At 58.0% G+C, this 25,006-nt stretch overlaps 1 protein-coding gene across 1 annotated transcript in view; it reads left to right on the forward strand.

Annotated features, from left to right (window-relative positions):
* Tspan18 (tetraspanin 18) overlaps positions 1 to 25,006 on the forward strand; it is a 146,588-nt gene that overhangs the window by 75,426 nt on the left and 46,156 nt on the right. The window contains exon 4 of the mRNA XM_048788213.1: positions 16,817 to 16,932. The gene's annotated coding sequence lies outside the window, so the exon portion shown is untranslated. The remainder of the gene's footprint in view (positions 1 to 16,816; positions 16,933 to 25,006) is intronic.

Raw genomic sequence — 25,006 nt, forward strand, 5'->3', positions numbered from 1 at the left:
AGCTCTGCCTGGGCGGGGCTCTGGGGGGGGGCTCTGGGCGGGGCGCTGCGCTGGTTTGGGGCGGAGCCTGGTGGGTTCTTTTAGGGAGAAGCTGCCTGGGGGAGGGTGGGGTGGTGGGTGGCCAGGGTTCCAGGTCGCCCTGCCTGCTCCTGGGCCTGGGTTGGCAAGCCATGAAGCTCTTCCTGTTTCTGGTGTTGGACTTTGATGAAACCGAGGCCCCACAAGGCGTCTCTGCTGCGTCTCCCAGCGCCCTCCTCCTGTCCCCTGTCTGCAGCTGGTGGGGGTGGTCCGAGGAGGAGAGGAGGCACAGAGCTGGCTGGCACATCCCCCTCTCCCCGACTGCTTGCTGGCTCTACGACCTGGATGCGTTGCTGAACTTCTCTGACCTCAGTCTCCTCGCCTGAGAAATGGGAATGAGCAGATTTCTCACTTCAAAGGATTGCGGTTCAATGGCTTGGTATCCATTAACAATCCAGAGGCACCCAAGGCAAGCGTTTGTGGACAAAGCACTTATCAAGGATGATCTCTCAGAGGGGAGCAGGGCAGGGCAGGAAGCCCAGCCGGCGGCCAAGCCAAGAACAGTCCTGCAGACGGCCGCTCAGGGATTTTCGTGGCATCTCAGAGTTGGCCTCAACCTGAGATAAGAGGACTGAGCTCTCATCCTCCCACACCCCAGACGCTGGCTAAGGGCCACCCGGAGGCAGGGAGGGATGGAAGCTTCCAGGCGCTGCTGGCTCGAACAGCGGTGGGCAAAGCTCCCAGCCTGTTGCAAGAGAGTGCATGGGCGTGGCACCTGAGGCTAGGGTCACTTGGCAACTCGTTAGAAGGGTGGCAGAGAGGTTAGGACGTTGGCCTGTAGGTGCACAGCACATCGTGTTGGGGCTGCCGTGAGCCTTTCTCAGGCTAAGTCTCCTGACATCACAGTCCTTTGGAACCAAGCTGGAATCTCCTTATTTCCCAAGCGACTTCCTCACTCCTTCCCTGAGGGTCTGGCTGGGGTGGGGGGTGGTCCGAGAACCCGTTTCTCGGACACTCTCCGGGGAAGGGGAAGCTTGGGCGAGGCGGGACTGGCCCCGCTCTGCAAGCCCCTCCCCAGCTCGTCCCTTCCCAAGGCCGCTTTGCCTTTCCCCGATGGGTGGTGGTGCCAGAATGTGTCCACTCTACTATCCACGAGCACCTGGCTGGTGGGCGGGCAGAGTAATGGCCCCCAAAGATGCCCGTGTGCTCATCCCGGGAACCTGAGTGTACAGATGGTCCCTGATCTGTGACGGCAACGTAACTGGGTTTTTTGACTTTATGGTGGTGGCAAAGTCTGAACACTCAGCATAAACCGTACTTTGGATCTTGATCTTTCCCTGGGCTCGCGGCATGCAGTCCTGTACTTCACTCTGGATGTGGGCAGAGCCAGTGGGCCTGGGTCTCGGCAGCCCTGCCTGCTCTGCGGCGGACTGCGCTGCTGAATTGGTGGCTGGGAGGGTGGGATTCAGTGTATTTTCAACTTCCAGTGTGTGGTGGCATATGATGGGCATATAGGGCTGGAACCCGCTGTAAGTCAAGGAGCGGTTAATTTTCTTAGCTGGCTAACGGGACGGTTAATGAGTCAGTTAAGGATCTGGAGGCAGGGGATTATCCCAGAATATGTAGGTGCATCTCCATCACCTGGTCCCTCGGAGAGGCCGAGAGAAGCTGGACTACAGGAGCTTTAGGGATCTGTGGGAGGAAGACTGGACTGGCCCTTGCTGGCCTTGAGCAGGACAGGGCCATGCCAAGGACCGTGGTCATCCTCTAGAATCAAGCAAAGGCAGCAGCAGATGCCCTCCGGACCCCTGGAGTCTAGCCCAGGGAGACCCCTTTCAAAAGACATCTGACTTCCACAACTGGGTGACAATAAATTGGGGGTGTTTGGAGGCTAGCTGTGGGGGGCTCCACCACAGCAGCCTCAGGAACCGTACAAGGTGGTGTGACAGTTTAATTCTAGTCACCATGGTGGGGCCAGAGGACCAGCTCTTTAATCAAATGCTGACTAGGCCTTGCTGGAAAGGGCATCTGCAGTCAGGGGGCCTCGGCTGCACACTTGAAAGGCCTTGGTGGCAAAGACGGGTTTTCCTGAAGGGAGGGGTCCCTGCTGGGGCCTGGAGCTCCTGCTCCAGCCGGGTGGCCAGCCAGCAGGATCTACACAGCCCAGCTGTGGGTGATGCGATGGAAGGTTCTAGTTTGTCTGCTCTCGGTTTACCGACAACATGGCTGTGCTGAAGGATTAGTGGCTTGGACGCCCCTCTGCCAGCAGGGCCTGTCCTCTCTCTGCTAAGGCCTCCTCCCTCGCCCTCTGCAAAAGGAGAACCCGTTTCTCGGACACTCTCGGGGATCAGGCCGAGGGAATGAGCCTGTCCACCTGCTCCCCCAGTGACGCCCTGCCTCGGCCCGTTCTTCCTCTCTGGGTCTCTGCGTCCAGCTCCTTCCCTCCCGAGGACCCCTGGGTGCAGGTGTCTTTCTGTCTCCTTCCAGAGGATCTCTGTCCTCCACCCCCAAAGCCTCTCTGCCACAGGGTCCCTCTCCAGCGGCCACCGGGCGCCTACACATCCACCTTTTTTATCCCACGACTCTTGCCTAATTACTTCCCAGAGCCAGGACTGGCGCGGCCGGGCTGCGGTCCAGTGGGTGGGTCCCGACCTCCCAAGTGCCCTGCGTTCTATAGGGTCCTGGAAGCCACACTCGGGTGGCTGCCCTGGCCTGGGGCAGAGCTGTGACTGGAGCCGCTGGCCAAGGACCCCCCACCCAGCACCGCCCTGTCAGGAGCACTCCCTCTCCCAGCGCCACCTGGGCCCAGGGCTCTGCTCTGCCAGATACCTGAAGCCGCGGGTGCTGCACAAGGAGCCCCGGGGAGGCCCCAGGGGCATCTCGCAGGGGCGGGGCAGGCAGCCCGAGCTCTCCGCCCACTTCGCCTGGGCGCCCCCTCCTCCCAGGGAGCTGGCCTAATTAGACCTAGATTTCCTAAGACATCAAAGAGGACATTTGCATAGGACTTTGGAAAGATTCAAGTCCTTTTGTAGAAGAACTCCCTTCACACACCTAACAGCCCTGGGGTGAGGAATTATCTTTCTCATTTTGCAAATTAGAAAACTGAAGTTCAAAGGAGGGGAGTCCCTGTGCCCGAGGGCGTCCCACGCTGCCCTCTGCCCGCGAGCAGAGCCGTTGCGACGGGGCCTGGCTGCGGAAGGCTCCTTCCTCCCCTCCTGGCTGTCCCCAGGAGGGGCGGGCGCAGACCCCGGGGGAGCGGAGCCCAGGCCGTTTCCGCCTCAGCCCAGCTGCCCGCTGCGGCCACCCGTTCATCCTCCCTCGCCCCACCTGGGGGGCAGGAAGGCACAGCCCCAGAGACGGGATCACCCCTGTGATCCTCAGCCAGCAGGTGGCACCGAGCCAGCCGCCTCCCGCCCAGGCTCCTGGTCACCGCGGGTGATCGTGCGCACAGGTTCCTTACTCTGAACCTGGGTTTCCCCTTAAACTTGTCTCCAAGGGTCCTCGTGAGCGATGCGGAACTGGCATGTCACCTCTCACACCTGCTGGGACCACCACGCCTGGGAGATTTTCTTTGCTTTGGGAAAAAAAAATCTTGAATCTTTCCAAAGATAATGGGGATTGAACCCAGGGGGCTCTACCACTAAGCCACCTCCCCAGCCCTTTTTATTTTTCACTTTGAGAGAGGGTGGGTCTTGCAAAGTTGAGGAGGCTGGCCTTGAACTTGCCATCCCCCTGCCTCAGCCTCCCAGGTCACTGCGCCATCGAGCTCGACCCCTTTGGGAAACTCTTACATCAACCTCCAAAGTCAACAGGGTCTGGAGCTGTGCCTGGTAGATCACCAAGCGTCTACAGTTTGTGTCTCGGAGGGTTGAATGTGACAGGAACAGTGTCTGCCAGCATGGAGCTTATAGTCCAATGGAGACAGAATACAAAGTCACTGTGGGTTCATGAAATGAACACATTTGCAATTAGTGGTATGAAGGTGGGGGAGGAGGGGAGACGAGCTGGACCCTTGTACTCCCAAGTTCAAGGTTGGCCTGGGCAACTTAGTGAGACCGTCTCAAAGTAAAAATGAAAAAAAAAGAACTGGAGATATACCTCAGTGGTAGTGATCCCCTGGGTTCAATCCCCAGTACCAAAAAAAAAAAAAAAAAAAAAAAGAAAAAAGCAAAAGCAAAGAAAACTACAGCAAACAGGAGAGGGCTTGCTTTACATGGAGAGGTCAGGGGGGGCCTCTACAGAAGGTCCTCCAGGCCAGCGCCCTCAGCAGGTGAGACCAGCCATACAGAACTGGTGAAAGGAGAGTTCCAATTGAAAGGACAACGTGTGCAAAGGTCCTGGGGCAGGGATGAGTCTGAGGTGTTTCAGGATGGAGAGAAGAACAACGTGGCTGGGGCATGTGGGAATGAGACACTGGTTCCAGCAGAAGTCAGCAGGGACCCACTGTGAGGCCCTAATGACGGTTTTGAACTTTATTCTAGTTTATTCTGAAGTTGTAGATAGGGCTTTAAACAGGAAGGGACATGACGGGATTTACATTCAGAAAATAACAACTTGTGAGCTGACCCATGGCTAGACCTGAACGGTTACCCAGGTGTGATTTGCCGGGCCTGGTGGTTGTGCACTGGGGGAAACTGAGGCACGGGTGGGAGGCCGGCTGTCCTTGCATGCAGCCCGCGGGGGCGGAAGAGGTCTTGAACAGAGACCCTTAGACTCCAGAGCAGCGCTCCTTCCTTGAGAGGCTGCCCAGTGGACACTGCCCAGGGTCCTTCAAGGAGGAGGGACGGCCAGCGATTCCTAGGCCCTCCCAGGCCAAACCCGTGGCTGCCCTTTCCCCACGATGGCTTTTGCTCTGTGGTCACTTTCTGGGGTCCCTTCACGTGAAATAAACACACACGGGCCAGCTTTTCAAAATGACCCCTGCCCCTGCCCGAGCCTGGCTGCCCCCTGCAAAGACACACCTGCTGCGGCTCAGGAGGCCTCTCCCACGGTGGCCGTGTCTGTCCTCTGGAGCGGCCAGGGCAGCCTGACCTCCTCCTAGGTGGGCGAGGACCCTGCAGCCGCTGTTTGAGTTGCACAAAGTCAGGGAAGGGGTCAAGCCAGAGGAGGGCGTCTCCTGTGGAGGCGGTGGCAGGCAGGAAGGAGGAGAACCTCACGAACTCCCTGAGTCCCAGCGGGAGCCACGTCCCTGAGCTGAGAATCCTAAAGTCACAGAGCCCAGGAGGCCTGAGGGATGGTGCAGCCCAACCTACCCTCCCGACTGGTGGTTAAAAACTCTGGTGTAGGGTCAGCGTCTACATCACCAGTCGCAGCTCAACCACTTCTATACGCTGGCGATCCCCATTCCAATCAAATACAAAACACCCCCACCCCACCAGCCCAGAACACTCTGCTGGGCCTGTCTCCCCTTCCCCCCAGGAGACTACTGTTCTGCCTCCTACCAGCACCAAGCAATTGTACAGCCAGGTCTTGAATTTCCTGTACGTGGAATCATATGGTTGGCCCTCCTCTGACATTCTTTGTTAGCTCAACCTAAGATTTTGTGATCCATTCTTATGCTTGTGGCTTATCCTTTACATCGCTGTGTAATAGTCCATTGTATCAATCTATGACGATTGATTTCCATTCTCCATGGGTGAACTTTTTGGGTGCTTATGGTTAAAGATGCAGGGGACATTCTGGTCCACATCTTTTTGTGGGTACATTTGGACATTTTTCTTGGGATCGTAACTGGAGTTAGAAATGGGTTGAGCTTTGATAGGCACTGTCAAACAGAATGAGCCTGTCGTTTGACAGTCTTGCCAACAGCCTGTGAGGGTGCCAGCTGCTTCACAGCCATCTGGATTTACCTCTGTTAGGTCTGTGGTAGTGTCTCGATGTGCTTTCTAATCTGAGTTTCTCTGATGTTAATGATTCAGGGGCCAGCCCAAGGTCTCGGCCCAAGGTCAAGGTGCTGGGCTGAACTTTCCTGGTCCCAAAGCCTCCTCTCTCTGCTTCAGTGTCACTTAGAGAGGACGGGCTCCCTGCCCTTGGCGTGTTCCATCACCAACAGTCAAGCCGGGGTGAGACCAGGGAGGCCTGTGTTTCTCTGTGTTCCTGGAGGGAAGGGAAGTTCTTGTCATTGTCACATAATTCGTGTTCCACAGCAGACTCCAAAGCTTCCAGACGTACTGACAGGGCTGACGTCCTGCAGGGTTTGCAGTTATTCTTAACACAAATACTCTAAAGGTATAGGATTCTCTTAGAAGGTGCTTCCAGGATGGGACACGGTCACTTGACTGCATATTGATTACAGCCGGGGAAACACGTATGGCCACCATTATCACAGAGATTGTGACCCGTAGACTTTACTGAGGACCAGCCCAGGACAGGGGACGCAGTTGATGAGTCCTGTTGGGCACTGAGTCAGGGGAGTGGTGCGTATGGCCAACATCTGGGATGTCATAGAGACTCATTCTTGATTCACTAGTTTTGACTGCCTGGCATGGGCATGACGCTGGGGTCACTGTGAAGGACATGCAGAGAGCCCCAGACCCAGTGCCTGCCCTCGCAGAGCCTGCAGAGATGAAGAACAGGTAGCACAACAGTGGCCACCCGGCGCGGGAGAGAGTCACCGGGAGGTAACGTGGGACTGGGGTCTTGGAGGATGAGCAGGGGTTGGCCAGGCGGGCGGGGCGGGGTGTCACAGCGAGGGATCTGTGGACAGAGCCCTGGAGCCGGGGCTCCCCAGGAAACGGAGTTCCTTCCTCAGCCCAGGCCTTGTCCCTAGACCTCTGTTCCTTGTGCCTCTGTGCCATCTGGCTTGATGTCGCCACGGAGCAGCTGAGAGAGGGGGGAGTGGGCGGGCACAGCCTGAGCCATTGCCACCCGGCCAGCCAAGCTGTCACCAGAGCCAGGGCCCATGTCCCAGGGCAGCAGTGCTGTGTCAGGATGCAGGGGACCTCTGCAGGTGGGAGTCGGTGTCAGTGTGGGGACCCCATGACTCCCGTAGACTGCTGCGTGCCTCCCTGGGCCTCAGTTGTCACATCTGTCAAATGGAGGGAAGAACAATGATGATGATAATTGCTCTGTGGGTGGGGACTTGACTTTGAGGCAGGCCCGACACTGGGTGCTGCTCTTGTCCCGTCTCACAGATGGGGACACTGAGGCCAGGCGGGTGGAGCCTGTCTGCGGATCCAGCATTCCAGCTGGGTCCTCCTGGACACACCAACGTCCTCGCCCCTTGGCCCACTCCTCAGGTGTTCAGTGGCCATCTGTTTAGTGACTGTCCTGTCCAGGAGGTGTGGGGAAGGCCTAGGACTGGACGGAGCAGAGCAGGGGCCTGTCCCCCGGGGGCCAGTTTCTGACCCCCGTCCCCTATGCAACCTGGCGGTGGCCGACCCTCCAGAAGGAGAGCACCAGGACTGGTCAGGGCTCGGCTTATCCCCGGAGTCCTGGACACTTCACGGTCGCCAGCTCCGTAAGGGCCTCTCCAGAGCCCAACCCACAGGGAAACGGAGTCACAATTATTACCCCCTGAACGGAGTCGGCTTCCTGCCCAGGGGCACGAGGGGGCTGTCAGGGGAGGCCGTCACCCCTGCCCGGGGTCCCACTCATCTGAGGAGCTCTGTTGGGCGGGGCCCATGCCAGAGAAGAGGGGACGAGTCAGCAGCCCCTGCCCTTTAGGAGTGAACCAGCCCTCGACACCCAGCGCTTATTGAGCGCCTACTGTGTGCCAAGCACGGAGCCAAGGACTCCACGGCATTGATGTCATTTAACTCTCAGGCTCGGGGGCCGCTCCATGCGGGGCTGACCCCAGTAGGAGCCCATGGGCATCGCCGTGGGGGACAGAACTTAGGACTAGGGGCTCCAAGACCAAGACAATTCCCCGGAGACCCAGGAAGCCATCGGAGAGGGAGGTGGCTTCACCCAGGCCCTGGAAGGACCCTGACAGAAGACAGGGGGAGAGAGGGCTGTCCTGACAGAGGCCCAGAGGTGGACAAGCAGAGCAGGCCACCGAGGACGGTGGCCGCAGGGACAGGCAGCAGGAAAGACCCCAGCACGAAGCCCACTCCCCTCCTCCCAGCTCCTGACCATCTTGACGTTCAGCGCCTTTTCCTTCTTGATTGAAGTAAAATTCACAGAACGTAAAATCGGCTGTTTTAAGGTGGGCAGTGCGGTGGCACCTAGGACGTGCCCACGTCATGCAACCCCACATCTGCCTGGTTCCAAGACAGCTGCCCCAGGCACTGAGGTCCCAGGTCCCCCACCCCCCACCGATTAGCCTTTGTCCCCTCTGGGCGTGGTCCTCTGTGGGTGGCTCCGTCAGCTCTCATAGCTTCTCATGGCTGGTGACATTCCCCCGGTCAGTGGCCACACTCCCCGTTTCTCCCCTCAGATGTTGGTGAGCCTTTGGCTGTTCCCCCCTTAGATGCTGTGGTCTTGCCAGGGGACAAACGCGTTTCTTAGCCGTTTCTTCGCCCCCGTCTTGCGCTCTTGGTAGCTCAGACGTGCGCGGAGCCTGGGCGTGTGGTCACCGTGGGCTGCTCTTCTGCTTCCTTGAACCTCATTTTTTTCCTCTATAAAATGGGGGTAATGCAGGCACACGCCTGTCATCCCAGCGGCTCCGGAGGCTGAGGCAGGAGGACTGTGAGTTCAAAGCCAGCCTCAGCAACTTAGTGAGGCCCTAAGCAATTTGTTGAGACCCTGTCTCTAAAAAAAATGAAAAGGCTGGGGTGTGGCTCAATGGTTAAGAGCCCTGGGTTCAACCCCCAGTGCCAAAAAACGGGGGGATAATAATAACAATGGTAGTGATGTCCGGGGCAGGAGGTGAAGAGGCTGCAGGTGTCTTGGGGGAGGCCGACGGGTTTGGGAGGGCAGGGGCAGAAGGAGGGTGTCCTGTGCCCGCCCGGCTCCTCTCTGCCCCTGGCCGGGGGATCTCACAGGACTTCTGCCCTCACCCTGCCAAGGTCGGGCAGATGGAGCAGGGTCCCTCCTGCTTTCCAGGCCGGTGAGGCTGGCTCCTCAGGGGCACCCTCCATCAGGGAGCTCCCAGCGAGGGCCACCAAGCCCCTGGCCCCACACCCCTGGTGGCCTCCTGCAGTGGGGGCTGTCCAGGCCTGGCAAGCAGCAGAGGCTCAGAAACCTCCCGATCTCGGCCTGTAGCGCCTGGCTGAGCCACAGTCTGCGACACGCCAGGAACTGGGACGAGGCGGCGGGAGCAGCCACAGTGAGATCACTGGGCCCCAGACTTGCCGGGGTCGGGGCAGCGGAGCCCAGGGAAGCAGTCCAGTCCCCTGAGTTGGTAGGAGGAGGTACTGGGGCCCCCCAGTCAGGGAGAATGGAGTTCAAGTTCAAGTGCAGCCACTTAGGAGTGGGAAGAGGCCCTGGGCCAGCGATCTGTCTGCTCTCTGCCCCTCGGCTGGACGCTGGCCTCGTGGGGGTCAGGAGGAGCGTCCTGCAGGGCACCTGCACGGGGCAGCTCTTGGGTGAGAGGTGGTGGGGTCAGCGGGAGGACCCGCCCTGTGACCACGGCACCGCATCTGCCTCCTGAGCTGCCGCGCCTGTTGCCTAGGAGACCCTGGAGAGGGCTGGGTCGTGGGAGGACTCTGAGGACTCTGGGGATCCGCGCACCGACCCGCGAAGGCAGAGCCCGCGACACAGCAGGGGTGAGGTCCTGGGCGGCCCAGACGCACCCGGTCCCCACAGAGGCCCAGGCGCTGGGCCGCCACAGCCGCACCGTCAGGCAGGCAGGCTCCTGGTGGGGCTGGGGCGTCGTGTCCCACGCACCCCCAGCAAGGTGGCTCCGCAGTGGACACTGCTGGCTTGCCCCACTCAGGAAGGGGCTCAGGGTGCAGCACCCACGCACCTGGGAGCCCTTACTGGGGAATTCTGGAGAAGGACCGGCTGCGGTTCTGACGGACCTCGGGGCGGCCCCCTCTGCCCCCTATGGGGCTCACTGACCTCCCAGGCTGTTTAGTGGCCTCCTGCTAAGGGCACAGATTCTTCAGGGGGACCCACGGATGACCTGTGGACAGTGGTTCCTGGGGCCACGTGCAGAGGGTCACCGGCTGGATGGATGACATCACACTGGTTGCTGCCACCCCAGGAATGGGGGCCTAGAGGCCACCCCAGGATGAGTCCCCCTGCCTGGCCTGGCCCTGTGAGCTCTGTCCCTCCCAAATGCAGGAGATGGACTGTGTGACCCCTAATAACCTCGTCCCCAGGGCCAACAGGGGAGAAAGCCATTGTTCTCGGTTCCTTCCTGCAAATCCAAGAAACAGAGAGCAGACGCTCTCCTGGGCCAGCCAAGGCCGGGTCTCCCCACAGGTGTTTGTCCCCGACAGCTGAAGCGTCCCCATTGTTATTTAGTGATGTGGGCACATTCGCCTTGTGAAGATGACGCACTGCGGGGGATGGGCCCCTCATGCCAGGCTCCTTGCCTCAGGTCCCCAGCGTGGCCACCGTTCACCCAGAGGAGTGATGGCCACTCCATCTGGTGTGGCTGGGCTGTGGTCAGGACTGTCCCCTCATGGCTGGGCCTGCCAGGGGGCTGGGAGGACCAGGGTGAGGACAAGCCACTTCCCAGGTCTCTGGTGGCCTGAAGATGGCTGCGGTTTCCCCAAGAAAGCCCCCTTCAATGTGGACGGAGCCGTGGCCGCAGCACAGCCCTTGAACCCACCCCCTGAAGCTCCTTCGGCCCCAGACACGGTGCTCAGCATCTCCCTGTCTGGTCATTTAACTCTGCAAAGGAGGAACAACACTGTCCCCATTTCACAGATGAGAAAACCAAGGCTCAGATTCACAAAAGGTGATCAAGGCCACGTAGTGAATGGTGGGGCCAGGGTTCAAATTCAGCTTCTCACCAATGAGGCACCATGTGGGAGACCCTGATCTTTGTCTCAGTGGGAACCAGCTGGCTTTGTCCTGGGGACATGTCATTTCAGTCCCAGGGCTCAGGTGCCAGATTCCTCCTCAACTCACCTTTACTCATCCATAGGGAAGTTCATTGAATACCTCTTTCAGTTTTCAAGAGGAAAAAGTGGAAGCCCAGAGAGGGCACTTAGCCTTCCCCAGGACACACAGCCAAGCTTCTCTGAGCTGTGGCTACAGCGAAGTTTTCCTGCTGCTTAACCTTCAACCTTTAGGCTTCAATCAGACCCCAGCTGGGCTGTGCGTGTGTGTGAGTATGTGTGTGTGTGTGTGTGTGTGTGTGTGCATGCACACGTAGGCCTGTGTGTGGGGACATGAGGGGAGGAAGGACGCTTCTCTCCTCAGTGGCCTCATCACAGAGGCCGGGGTGAGCGCAGGCCAGCAGGAGCGGCCGGGCCCTGGCCAGCCCTGAGGGGAAGCCGAGTTCAAGTGGCGGTGGCCACTCTTCAGAGCCCACCTGGAGCCCTGCTTCTGCTGCCCACCCAGGACTGAGCCTGGGCGCCCCCTGTCCGCAGGATGCGCCTTGGTCCTGCCTGGGTCCCTGGGAGCCCAGACCCTGCGGCCTCCCCACCTGCCCCACCCTCCCGGTCTCTCCTCGGCCTCCTCTGCCAGGGACAGTCTGGTTGGCTCCGGCAGCTGTCCTGGGGGTTGGGGCCCTGCCCCTGATCGGGCTGGTGCCTGCTGGGAAGGCCTCTGCTCCCTGCTCCGGGCCCACCCACCCGGTTCCTCTCCCACCACAGGGGGAGGTGGGCCTTGCCGCCCAGGCGATGGTGAGCAGGAGAGTGGCATGTCCAGGGCCAGGATGGCTGGAGGGGCTGCGGGGGCCGTGGGCCAGGGCCGGGGGGTGAAGGCTTGGGCAGGAGTGGGGTCCGCGGAGGTGGCAGGTGGCAGGGAGGGACACTGTAAGGAGCGGTTTCCAGGCCCATGGGACTAGGCGCTGGGGGAGGGGAAAGGAAGCCAACGTCCCATCCCATGAGTTGGGGAAATGGAGGACTTTGGCAGGCTCCATCTCTGGGAAAGCACAAGCGATCAGAGCTGCGTGGGGTCCCCAAGGCCTTCCTCTGGGCTGGGCGCGCGGCATTTTAAAATTCTAGAATCCTCTGGGGTCGTTGCTACTCTCTGTCTTTGAAACGGAGGCCCCTTGCCCCGGGGATCTCCTGCTGGCCATGGCAAGGCCAGTGCGCTCAGGCCACGGAGCTGCCTCCCACCCACCCACGGGCTCTTTGTTTCTGGAAAGATGCGCATTTCCAAGCTGAGGAGCCCAGAGGAGAGGGCGAGGGCGACTGGGGTTCCTTTCAGAAGTGACCTGGTAGCAGAAGCAGCCCCTGAGGGGAATGGGGCTCCCCACTCTGTGTGATTAAGAGCAGAGGGCAGGGCCGGGGGCGGGAGGAGAGGGAGGAAACCCGGCAGCTCTACCTGCCCTCTGGCGGGCTGGGTGATGGCGCATCCTGGGCGATCCAGGATGGCGCTTCGGTGTAATTGCAAAGTAACGATGGGGTGCGGGCTGTGTATTAATCGCTTTGATTAATGACACTTGGGTGGTAATTAAACATCTGCTTCATGATCACGTGCAGCCTGAGACTTAACATCAACACACACGTGTGCACTCGCCCACGTGAAGGTCCCTGGGCCTGGGTGGGGGGGCTGGCTGAGTTGATGTCACCCCCACCCCTACAGTACAGCCTCACCTGACCCGGGCCTGGGCAGGTATGCACCCCTGTCAGAGGAGACCTGGGCCCCAGGGTGTCCCCTGTCTGCTGGCCCAGGCGCCCTCTGCTTCCTACCTGCCATCCTACAACCCGAAACCTGCGGCCGTCTCCCCCCTCGCCCTGGGCTGTGCAGCAGCTGGGAGCAGAAGCCACCGGGGTGCCCCCCAGCACATCCACTGGATTCAATGACCCGGCCCTGGGGTCTCGGTGACCAGAGCAGGACCCTGTCCTTGATGCAGAGTCCTGGTTTTAGCCTGGCTCCTCCTGGGCTGTGTGGTCATAGGCAAGTCACTCTGAGCCTCCTCCGCGGGCCTCCGCGGCTCTGCTGTGCTCGGATTCTAATTAGGAACGGGAGACAGTTTAAGTTCAACACATAGGATCCTCTGTGAGTAAACAGTCGGAAATAATTCCTTCCTTTATGACTTCCCCAAGACCTACTCGTGAGCCATGAGAACCCTGTAAAATCAATAGATTTTATTTTCCAGGCGGAGAAATGGAGGCTTCCCTGAGCTGCTGGGCACGACGATTCATTCTTTATTTTAAATTTTATGTTTATGTTTATGGGCTGCTATTAGGTACCATGGATCCATCCTGAAGGTTGGGTTTTTTTTTTTTTTTCATTAACTTAACTCATTTTACTTATTAGTTCACATTTATAGCTGGGGTTTAATAAGCGCACCGTGCAAAAATCATAAAACAGTCTTTTCCTTTAACAATATTTTAAAATCAAGGCTCTTCTCTGAGTCATCCTGGTTTATGTGCTCATAACTGCTTCTCCTGTGATTTGAGACCCGGCCTGGCCCATCCTCGCCAGGGATTTGACCTTGAGCGTCACTGTCCTCTTGTGCAAGAGGGAAAGGGCATCTTAGTTAATAGAAGCCACAGCCAATTACCAACAACAACAACACAAAAACAAGCTCATTGAGTTCAAGGGGCTTCCTGTGTCTGATGGGGTCCGATCCATCCCTGGGAGGCGGCTGTATTCTTTCCACTTTTTCGGGCAGGAAACTGAGGCTCAGGGAAGTGGGAGGCCTGGCCCAGGCCACTCAGTCGGTGGCCCTGGCAGATCTGGGGGCACACCCCCTTCTTCATGCCCCCTCCAGGCCCTGCCCACCCCTTCCCTCAGGTGCTCAATCAATGCTTCCTAAGGAGGCATATTCACGGACTCCGTGAGTTTTGGACCAGCCCCATGTGAACTTGGGGACTGTGCCCACGTTCTCGTTCAGCAGCTCTGCCCCTCCCTCCCCACACCCCCCCCTCTTCCCAGAGGTTCCCGTCCCTTCCTGGTCGGTGGCTCCAACGTCAAACCCCTGTCCTGCCCACTCCTGTGCAGATTCAACGACCCTGGGCCTCAGCTCTCCGCTGCTTGATGGCCTTCTGGCTCCTGGCAAATTAGCTGCAGCCCTGACGGCATCGCAGACCGTGACCTGGAAGTCCAGACGCCCCAGGGCCGAGCACTGCTCCAAGCGATGAACTGGGGACACTGAGGCCGGGGAGGGGCAGGAGGGACGAGGCTCCCTCACGGCTCCCTGGGATCACCCTGGCCCCTGGGAACAACCTCTGGGTGGGCCGGCGCACCCTGGCACTCCCCCTGGGGTTTCTCGGAGGCTTCCCGAGGCATGGAGAGGTGGACGGCCACCCCGGGGTGGGGACGCAGGCTGGCCAGCCCGTGGCTGGGCCCTCACTGCTGCCTGGCTGACAGCAGCCCTGGGCATCTCAGCCGTTATCCTCAGGATCTGTCCCCAGGTGGACAGGCAGCTGAGGGACGGCGGAGAGCATGGGGTAGGACATGCAGGCTGCGCGTGTTCGCACCCCGAGAGCCCCCAGCACAGACGCGGTGGCACCTGCCCTTGAGGGCTACATTTGTGACACAGACCTCAGTTCCTCTGATTCACATTGGGGGAGGGTGTCACCAGGAGAGCTGACCCCTGAGCCACCTCCCAGCCTTTTCATTTTTTATTTGGAGACAGGGGCTCACTGAGTGGCTTAGTGCCTTGCTTTTTGCTGAGGCTGGCTTTGAATTCGAGATCCTCCTGCCTCAGCCTCCTGAGCTGCTGGGATCACAGGCGTGGGCCACCGCGCCCGGATTCACCTTTCATTTTAAACAATCTCCATGGTCACATTCCACAGTGACCAAAACCAGCTTCTGTTCTGAAATCCAACGTGGGCTCAAACCCCGTTGCTCTCACAGCTGTGCGTCCGCTGAGCTGATCTTGCTGAGCCTCACTTTCCCATCTGTCGGCAAGAATTCGGCGCTGTCGGGATAGATTGGGAAATGTGTGAAGCACCGGCCACGGGCGCCCCGTCCCCAGCCTCCTCCCAGGCACCCGGTGGGGTCCTGAACACCCTCCCTGTCCTCCCTCCTGGTCTCTGCCACAGCACCCCACGCCCTCCATGCTCACACCACCTCCCCCAGGAAGCCAGCATGTGACACAGCCCCTCCTGGGGTCTGCTGGTGTCACAGGGGTCTGGCAGGAGAGCCCTTCCCTGTGCCTTGTGAGCCTCGGACCATCCTGAGGCTGCAGGGGTTCGCGGTGGGCTCCCAACACCGAGTTGACAGACAGGGACTCCGAGGCCCAGGGCAGGCCAGGGCGCCTGAGGGCGGTGGCAGGTGGGCTGGATCGGACCATAGGACTCCTGCCCGCAGGAGTGGGGCCCACAGCTACAGCCCCCCAAGGCAAAGACCCCCCATTCTGTTCATCTGGGGACCACCTGTTTCTCAGCCAGTGTAAGGGGCCTGGGCTGGGGGTCCCCAGGAGAGCCTCTTCCTCAGGTCTGAGAGGGGGAGATGCTGGGGAAGCCCAGAGAGATTCAGGGACACAGGATGGGGCCAGGCGCTGTGGCAGGGACAGGTGACAGGGTGACCTGGCCAGAGTGGCCCTTCCTGGTGCTGAAGCAATCTCATAGCCGCCTCTTTCCTGCATCTGTCCCTTCCTTTCTTTGGAAAATGCCAGAACACCCCTCCTGGGGAGTGGGCCCTGCCCTGGTCCTCACGTACCTGCTGCCACCCGTGACCGTAGCTCACTAGCTTGCAGAGGCTGATGGCCCTGCGTTTCGCTGGCTGGTCAAAGGAGGGCAGCGCCGGGCTGGGAGGTCTCGCAGGTGCCCTGTGTCTGAGACCCAGTGTGCCAGGGACACACTGCCCCTCCCGCCGCGCCCCTCCTCTCCTCCCGCGCACACCGCCCTCATCTCAGCACCTCCCTGACATTTATTGAGCGACCTCTGTATGCCAAGTGCTCACCTGCGGGTTTCCCAGACTTAATGAGGTCATTTTAACTCCCAGCAGTCTTTGGGGACAGCGGCTATTGTTAGCTGCTTAAAATGAAGACACCAGCGCCCTGAGACCCGAGGCGACCAAGGCCCCACTTCTGGAAAGGGGTGACCCCAGCATGTGACTGAGGGCCACCTGCCTCTGCAGCCCACGCTGCTGACCACTGTGCACACTGCCTCCCGCACCTGGTCTGCACTTGAACACAGCCAGGAAGCCGTTCCCTGCTGTGGCCCTACACGGTAGAGAGAGCCACCTGTTGGCACGCAGCAGGCTCTGCTGAGCCTGGGACTGCTCTAGGGGTTACGAGTCTTGAAATGGCAAAGGAGGGCACTGCCCTGGAGAGAGCACCTGCCACGCATGAAGAGAGAACAGGAGTTCAGGCCTTGCTAGACAATTTACTGTGTGACTTTGGGCTAATCACTGCCCCTCTCTGGGCATCGGTTTCATTGGTACAAAGAAGCACTGGTTGGGTTGGCCGGAGCATTCCAAGAATGCAGGTTGACAAGAGGAAGGAATTTCTCTCCCATGGGCTCAGGGTCTCCACCTTTCCTTCCGCTTGTGCAGACATGGCGAGTCCTGTCTTACATTGAAGCAAATCATGAAGCATTTGCTGAGCCTCCACCTCTGCAGGGCACTCTGCTCCATGCAGTGGCTGTGACACTTGTGTTTTCACTTGGGACCTGCACACACGGGCTCATGTCTGTCTCTGTGTCTTAGGGTTGTTTCCAGGCTGCTTCAGCCGGGACCCACGCGGTGGGACCCCTGTCCCGCTGCTGAGGCCTCTGCCTCCTCCCTCCGCCTCCTCCAGGGCCTGGGAGCCTCCAAACAGGAAGAAGGGCCCTGGGCAGAGCTGAACCCCGTGAAGCACCCCACCAGGCAGTCATGGCTGCTCCTCTTCTCCCCACAGGCGCACCTGGAGCCTGCTGGAACCCGCGCTCTGAGCCCGCCAGCAGAGCTGCTCTTAAAGAAGATTCTAGAAACACAGGCACGACCCTTAGAAGGCTTCCCAGCGCCATCTACCAGGTAAGGGACTCGGGCTTGTCAACAAGGGGTTTTATGCTACTTTTACTGCGGCTAAGTGTGACCACCAGCGGGGACCTCCATTCTCCGACACAGCCCCATTTCAGTCCCTGTTGGCAGGAGGGCCCAATGTTAAGGCTCTGAGCTCTAACAGACCTACGCTCAAATTTGGGAACCACCAGTGTGGCCCGGGACCTGTTCCTCAACCTCTCTGTGTCTCTTCTGACCCATTAGTCAAATTAGGAAGGAACCGCCTCACCTCCTGGCTTTGTGTTTAGGATAATGGATAAAGGGCTGGGGTTGGGGCTCCGCCGTACAGAGCTCGCCTCACACGCACGAGGCCCTGGGTCCGAACCTCAGCACCACATAAACATAAGTAAAGTAAATAAAAGATATTGTGTTCAACTACAACTAAAAAATAAATATTAAAAAATAGAAAATAGATAAAAAGGGCTCAGCAGGCGAAGAACCCAAGAGCCCACGTTGCATTCCTGCGCACGTGGCAGTCCACCATGCAGCATGGTCACATGGATGGCCTGCCCCCAGCTAGGATGTGGACTCCGCCTCTGCCTTGTTCGTGGTTGAACCCCAGCACAGGAAGCTGGCCCGCTAAGGGTTGACTGACTGACTGAGGTGTTTACCTGTGCTGTGCAGAGCCCTGAGAGCATCCTGGAGGTGCCTGGCCATCAGAGATTGTTCAGCCGTAACAAAAACCCAAATATCAGTTTCTTAAGCAACAGGGAGGGGAAATTTTTTCTAAGTAAAATCCCAAGTAAAGCGATTCTTTCACGGAAGCCACTGGGGCCTGGGTTCCTTCCGTCTACAGCTCCACCATTATTGTCCACGTGACCCACCGTGGTGTCCCCAACCTGATCATCAGAGAGGGGACGTCAGCAGAGGAGGGGGTGCTGCCTTCTTCTAAGCTGATGCATTTGTCACATCCAATGGCCAGAATGTGGTCACTTGGTGCCCCTGCTGCATGGGAAGCTGGGAATGAGAGGCTTTGTGCTGGTGACCTCCTGGCCACGCACAGTCCGTGGAGAAGGGAGATGAATCCCGGCTCCTCTGCCTAGCAGGTGGGACGTTCCCTGGTTCTTTTTTCAATCTTCCATGTTCCTCCCCGGCACCAGTTTGTACCGTCACTGTCATTTTGCCTTGTCTAGATGGCTGGAGTCAACAGTGCACAGCCTTGAGACAGGCTTCTTTCGCCTAGAAATATGTATTTAAGGTTCCCTGTGTCTTTCTGTGTATGGCAGTTTGTTTTAAATTTTTTTTTTTTTTGAACAAGTGTTTGAACCCAGGGGCTCTCACCCCTGAGTCTCACCCCCAGCCCTTTTTATTTTTATTTTCAGACAGGCTCTTGCCAAGTTGTTTAGGGCCTCACTAAGTTATTGAGGCTGGCCTCAAACTTGCAACCCTCCTGCCTCAGCCTCCTGAGTCTCTGGAATTACAGACATGCACCTCTGTGCCCTCCAATGACTTGTTTCTTTTTATTGTGGACAGCATTCCAACGCAGGCACCACAGTCGTTCACGGGCTTGCTGATTGAAGGACCTATTAGCCGCTTCCAGTGTTTGGCAGTTCTGACCAGAGCTGCTGTAAACATTTGTTCGTAGCTTTTTGTGTGTGCGGACTGAAGTTTTCAGCTTATTTGAGCCACTGCTGCTGGACGGCACGACAGGACTACTCTTAAGAACCTGTGGCACTGTCTTCAGAGTGGCTGTCCCATTTTGCATTCCTATGTGAAAGCCTGGCTTTCACAGAATACATCTCCCTTCTCCATGGACTGTGCGTGGCCAGGAGGTCACCAGCACAAAGCCTCTCATTCCCAGCTTCCCATGCAGCAGGGGCACCAAGTGACCACATTTTGGCCATTGGATGTGACAAATGCATCACCTGTCCCCAGGCTGTGCTCGCTTTCCCAAAGGCTTACCCCAGAAAGCCCTTCTCCCTAGGGTCCTGTGCTCCCAAGTGCCACCCCATAGCACCTTTCCCTCCCTCTCTCCCTCTCAGCCATGAATGAGGCTTCCTGTGGCTGCACACCGTCACCAGCCATCGCTGCGGTCAGTTTGTGGCTTTCAGCCTGCTTCTAGGTGGACAATGGAGGGATCCCTGTTTTAAAGTTGATGCGGAAGGTCAGAGGTCCACTTCTCATGGCCTGCTTGACATCAGAGCCCATGGCTGTCCCACCACCCCCTGCAGCCTCTCCCCGTGGCTGGTTCTTCTGAGACTGAACCAGAGACCTGGGGTGGCCCCTCCTGCCCCAAGTTCAGGAGTGGCTGGATTCCAGGACCCAATGAACATTCATGGTGTTGAGTCTGCTCCTCCGAAGGTCCATGTTTGGGACAATAAGGAGAGGGACAGAATGAGTGGCTCTCAGTCAGGGTGCAGGGGTCTCACTAGTCACCCAAATAGCCTCCCAAGAGGGGCCCAGCAGCTGGGACAATGGATGGAGGCAAGCGCAGCTCAGCTGGCCCAGTACTGTCCCAGGGTCCAAGAGTCCCTCAGGTTCAGGTAAGCAAGGACCAGGGACGTCTCAGGAGACTGAGGCAGGAGGACCGCAAATCCTGGGCAACTTAGGGAGACCCTGTCTCAAAATAGAGAAAACTTTTTTTTTAAAGGAAAAAGAAAATATACCTAATGAAAAAGTGAGAATTTCACAACATCAAAATTTGCCTGCAAAATGTCAAAGTACATTGTACAGCATAGGTGAATTATTGTCCGAGCCCTTTTGTCAAAAATTTGTAACTATGGGTGACAAAAATTCTCTGCATATTTCAGAATAGCTGGTTGACATAATTTTGAATGTTCCTGACATAAAGAAATGATAACTTCTGGGGTGATGAACTGATGAAGATGCCAACTGCCGGATCTGATCGTTACGGGTTGTACACCGAGATGTACAACTATTATACCATCCAGAAATAAATAACATATTTCAAAGAACGAAGAGCCAAAGATGGGTCCTAAGATGGGGAGGGGAGGCACAGGCTGTGCAAGACGGCAGGTGCTGTGTCACTAGGAAGCAACGCCCAACGGGGTCAGTAAGACAGGTGACAGGTTGGTCTTTTCTTGGTGTTGAATAAATTGGCCATTTAGGGTCTGTTTACTGGTGTTGAGTCAGTACTGAATTCAGGGCCTTTGCCCATTGGATGTGTCACACCACATCTGTGCCCCTGCTTCTCTCCCGTGGGCCTCAGTCCCCAGCGGGCATCCCCGCGTGGCGGCACGACCGAGGCCCGCAGCTCCAGGCTGCTGTGCGGCTCCCAGGTCCAACCCCAGGGAGAAGGGGAGCAGCTTTTCCCCGGGAGTTCAACCACAGCCCCAGAGTCGAAGCTCATTGGCTGGTGTGGTCACATGATCGTCTCTGACCAATCATTGAAACCTGGAGGCTAATGTGCTGATTGGCGGACGAGGTTAGTGGGGCGTGGCTGGTGCCGATGGGGCGTGTCGTGGGGAATCTCTGGAATGCCGAGCGGGGAGGTTTCTCGGAGGGAAATCCAGGCGCTGTTCTCACCAGGACAAAGGAGTGCAGTGCGAGGCAGACGCCGAGCGCGCGGGAAGCAACGGGGGCTCCGACTTGTCCCTCTTCCCGTGGTTCATGCGACCCGGGTTGGCCTGGGACAGGTGCCTGATTTTGGGTGAATCTGGCATCTAAAAGCCTGACCTGGCTGGGGCGGAGCTGGGCAGCGCGCTTGCCTGGCCTGCGCTCCTGATCCCCGGCCCTGCAGAACAAAGGGGGGAGGAAAGAAGCCTGGCTTAAGAACACACCCGGCATCGCCTGTCCCCAGGTTGTGCCTCACTTCCCAAAGGCTTATCCCAGAAAGCCCTTCTCCCCGAGGGTCCTGCGCTCCCGAGCGCCACCCCATAGCACCTTTCCCTCCCTCTCTCCCTGCCGCCCCTTCACTGCGGGGGGTGTGTGTGTGTGGGGAGGGGAGGATTTCTGCAGACTCTTTGGGGTTTACTTGGCTTAAATGGCCTCTCAGATAGGGGCCTTTCCCAGGCGACCAGCCCAGCAGTCCAGGGGAGAAGGGCGCTGTCCCCACTGGAGCTGGCCTGGCTGGTGCCCGCTGCCACAGGTCTGTTATGCATTTAGGGTGCGGCTTATTTCATTAGGGAAAAAAAAATGATTGCTTAGCAGAAAACGATGAAAAAAATAAATAAAAACAAAGCACAGCTTAGAACGCTGCTCCCAGGCAATGTGGCCACGTGCTTTTTAAAACCTGCCCCTTGCTTGGTTTGGGTTGACCACATCCCTATCCCTTTTGGCCCTGCCCCAGGGCTCCTGCGCTGTCTCCACTGTGGACTCCGCAGGTCTGAGTCACCACTCAGATGCGGTCAGGGCCGCCCTGCCTTATATGGGGCGCTCAGCCTCCGGGTCCTGGAGGGATGGTTCCTGTAGTCGGCAGCCCGGGGACGCCCACTGCATGCCTGGCCCCGTTCACATGCTGGAAATTGTCAATGAGCGAATTGCAAAGGTTCCTGCCTCCAGGAGATCCCCGGAGAGCAGGACCTGCGTGTCTCCATCTCCTCCCCCGGCCCATGGGCTCCCTCAGCACGAGCCCTCCATGGGCAATGTTTATAAGTCAACTATTTTCCACAATTTCAAAAGCCCCCAGCTGCCTCTGATGCTGCTGAAGTAATAGAATGACTTGGTCCTCACCCTCTGGGACTTAGAGTCCTAAGATACTGGAGGCAGTGGCCCTGGGTACCTGGTCTGGGTGTGCAACACACACAGAGAAGTGGCAGGTTCCACTTCCTGTCCTTTCTCGTTCTTTCTGTTGCACTCCAGAAGCAACTTGGGCACCAGGGCTGAGAGCCCCCAGCCTGTTGCCAAGGGGCGCCGCCACCCAAATGAGGAACCAGGGGCTGGGGACAGAGATGTGAAGGAGGCTTGGGAACTCCAGGGGCTGGGGTGGGTAGTGATAAATCAGGGGACACAGCACGTGGGGACTGGGCTTTGGACACTGGTGGGGGGACAGTATGGGTGAGGATGTTGTGCGAAGTCCCAGGAGGCAAAGACTGTGCCAGGTGGGAGTGGATGCCCTGGCAGCCACTGTCCTTCCTGCAGCCTCCGGTTGACCACAGGGCTGTCTTCAAGGCAGCCTTAGACTAGAGCTTGGAGCTGAGCAGCGCCTCCTCTTCCTCTTCCTCTTCCTCCCAGGAAAGGAGGTGGGGGCGAGCCCGTTAGAAGAGATGGGAGATGCCGGAGGGACTTACAGAATCCTACGGCTTTTCAACTTTTCCATTTTGAACATGGTGAGCAGCAGGCGTCGCAGCAGACCCCTGGGCACGGGGTTCCTTGTCCCAGCCATGCTAGAGTGACTTTGGCATACTATAGTTTGTCACTTGTCACATGAAGGGCGAGGTCCCTGCCAGCTTTAACCATCCTACTCCCAGTCAGACCTGGTTCGGTCCTAGCCCTGAGCCTCAGTTTTCTCATCTGTAAATTGGGGATAGCAATAGTCAACATCTCACAGAATTGAGGTAAAGATTAAACGGGAGAATTAAATAAGAAAAGGGATTAACGGGCACCTGTCAGAGCGCCAGCACTCAGGGGTAGCGAATGCTGCTGGTGCTGTTGAATTCGATGGCAGTTCTGTGACTCTGTAGGAGGCATCCCAGATGGTCACTGGTGTGTAGAGCCTGTTGGTCCTTGTCCCAAAACACTTGGTGATCCCCAGCCCCTTCGTCTCCAAATGGACGTGGAACCACCCAAACGGGGTCCTATTGAGTAGGACACCATGTGCCCTGCTATCAGGTCTGCAGCTGGACCCTGGGCCGTAAATCCCACCCCTGCGCCCTGCAGCTTCTAGAGCTTTCCTTAGCCCCTTCTTGCCATCTGGGGCCGACGGCCTTGATAAAATGCTGGAGAACCCACGTCAGTTGCGGGGACCCAGGGGTGCATGGCCAGCGGTTCCCTCAGGCATTCTGAACGCTGAGTGCTCTGGAGAGGAGGGGGGCCTGCTGCAGTCTCCGGCGACACCGTGGTGTTTCATGTGCACTCCTCGAAATGCACGCTTCCATCCTGAGTTACAACGAACTCAGCAAATTGGCAGGTGCCAGGGTCCCTCCCGTCCAGCCTGTGTTGGCCTTGCCTTTCCGGGGGGCTGTGGGCATCTCACCTTTTCTGATCCTCAGCATGGAGCGGGGCACCGCGGGTGGGGCTGTCAATCAGGGGTTGCTGAATGGACGGACAGATGAACGGGCTGTGCTACTCCATGCTTTCCAACCCTCAGCCAATTTGGCTGCAGACACCAATCTCTTGGTTTGTGTTCCTGTGACAATTTGGTTTAGGCTCCGGGGGGTATCAGTAGTTTTCAGGGAGCAGAATGGACTCACGACAGCGGCTTTGGAGCTTGTCGATTTCTGGGTCATTGCGGGAGGCAGCCTGGTGTGTGCTGATGGACAGGCGGCTGCCAGGCAGGCGGAGTTCAAGCCCCCGCTCAAGGCAGGATGACCTTGGGCGTGTTATCTAGTCTCCTGCAGTTTATTCTTTCATCTAGGAGATGGCAGCACTAATAGCATCCAGCTCATGGAACTTGATGAGCTTTAAATTAAATAATGGGTGCTAAGCCATGTCTCAGCGCTCCAGGCCCAGGCTGCCGCTCAGGAAAGAATGGAGATGGTCTATTTAATGGCCCCCCGTAAGCTATCTGTTGCATAAACTTCTCTCTTGCAAATGGAGTTTGGCTGATTGCTTTGCCGTTTTAAGACAAAAATTATTTTGGAAAGTTATTACCAGACTAATACATGTTCTTTAAAAATTCAAATGATCTGGAAGGATTTAGATTACAAAACAAATGCCCCCACCACCTGCCAACTCCATCTCTCCCTCGACACCCCCCCCCAGAGGTCTTTGTCGCCCCAAGACAAACTCCAACTGGGAGACTTTTTTAAAATTTATTTTTCTTCCTCCTTAAGGGTAGGAGACAGGTGCTCAGTCAAGAAGGGACAGGAGCCTGGTGGCTGTTGCAGCATATTGCTGACCAGACCAGAAGTCTTAAGGCTGGTACCCAAGTGGTCCCATGGGACCAGGGACAGCCTGGCTTCTGGCAACTTTAGCTCTGTGTCCTGAGGGTCTCCAGTGCTCTCTGAGATACCAGAGGACCATGGAGGGGGTGGCCCAAGCTGAGCTGTACTCAGGCCATGCGGGGAGTGCCAAGCTCGCTCGTCAGACACTGGCCACATGCCAGCCCCTCTCTGTCACAGTGTCCCAGGGTTCTGTGCAGCTCCAGCCTCCTGGATCCTGGTAGGTGACATTGGAGAGGGGGCCTCCTGTCCCCACAGATCTCACAGAAGCCTTGGTGGCCTTGTGTGATCCAAACCTTTGGGAAGGGCTCTTGGACTTCAGACCCCACAGGACCCCAGACAGGCTCCTCTGCCACCTGGGGTAGGTCAAGGCAGAGGGTCAGCAGCTGTTTCTGTGCCAACCAGGGCACAGCCTGGCCTCTGGTCACACAGGCCATGAGTTTGGGCCCCGGACCCCAGCTGCTCTCCTCCTATATCTCAAGGTCTCCCCGTGACCTTGGGAGGGCTGTTCTGGGAACAGGGTGCCTGAGCTTCTGATGTGGGTCCCCCCAAATCCCATTCTCTTACTAATCTCCAGAGACACTCTCTGCCCTCGCCCCTGGCCTTGGCCTCTGCCCCCTCCCCCTCCACCTTCAGGGTGCCAGCCTAAGGCCCCTGGAGAAGTTTCCAGAGCCCGGAGGGTGGACGGGCCATCGTCCTAGGCCCAGCTCCTCTATCCAGCCACGGGAACCAGCAACCCCCAGGGATGGGACCAAAGGCTCGCCACCATCTCAGGAAAGGGGACACAGACCACCAAACATGGTTCTCAGAGCAGCGGCTGAGGCTCCTGGGAACGTGTTGAAATGCTGATTCCCAGGAGCCCCCCCCCACCTGCAGGGCAGGAACTTGGAGGGTGGGCTTTGACAAGCCCCCCAGGAGATGCTGATGGCTGCTGGAATCTGAGAACCACCAGGACAAAGGCAGGCGACACCGTGTCTCACACACTGCGCAGCCCCGTGGGGGGGAGGGAGCCCACGCTGGGAAGGGGGCTGGGAAGGGGGAGGTGC

This window comes from Marmota marmota, unplaced genomic scaffold (assembly GCF_001458135.2).
Source record: "Marmota marmota marmota unplaced genomic scaffold, marMar, whole genome shotgun sequence".
Classification (NCBI taxonomy): domain Eukaryota; kingdom Metazoa; phylum Chordata; class Mammalia; order Rodentia; family Sciuridae; genus Marmota; species Marmota marmota.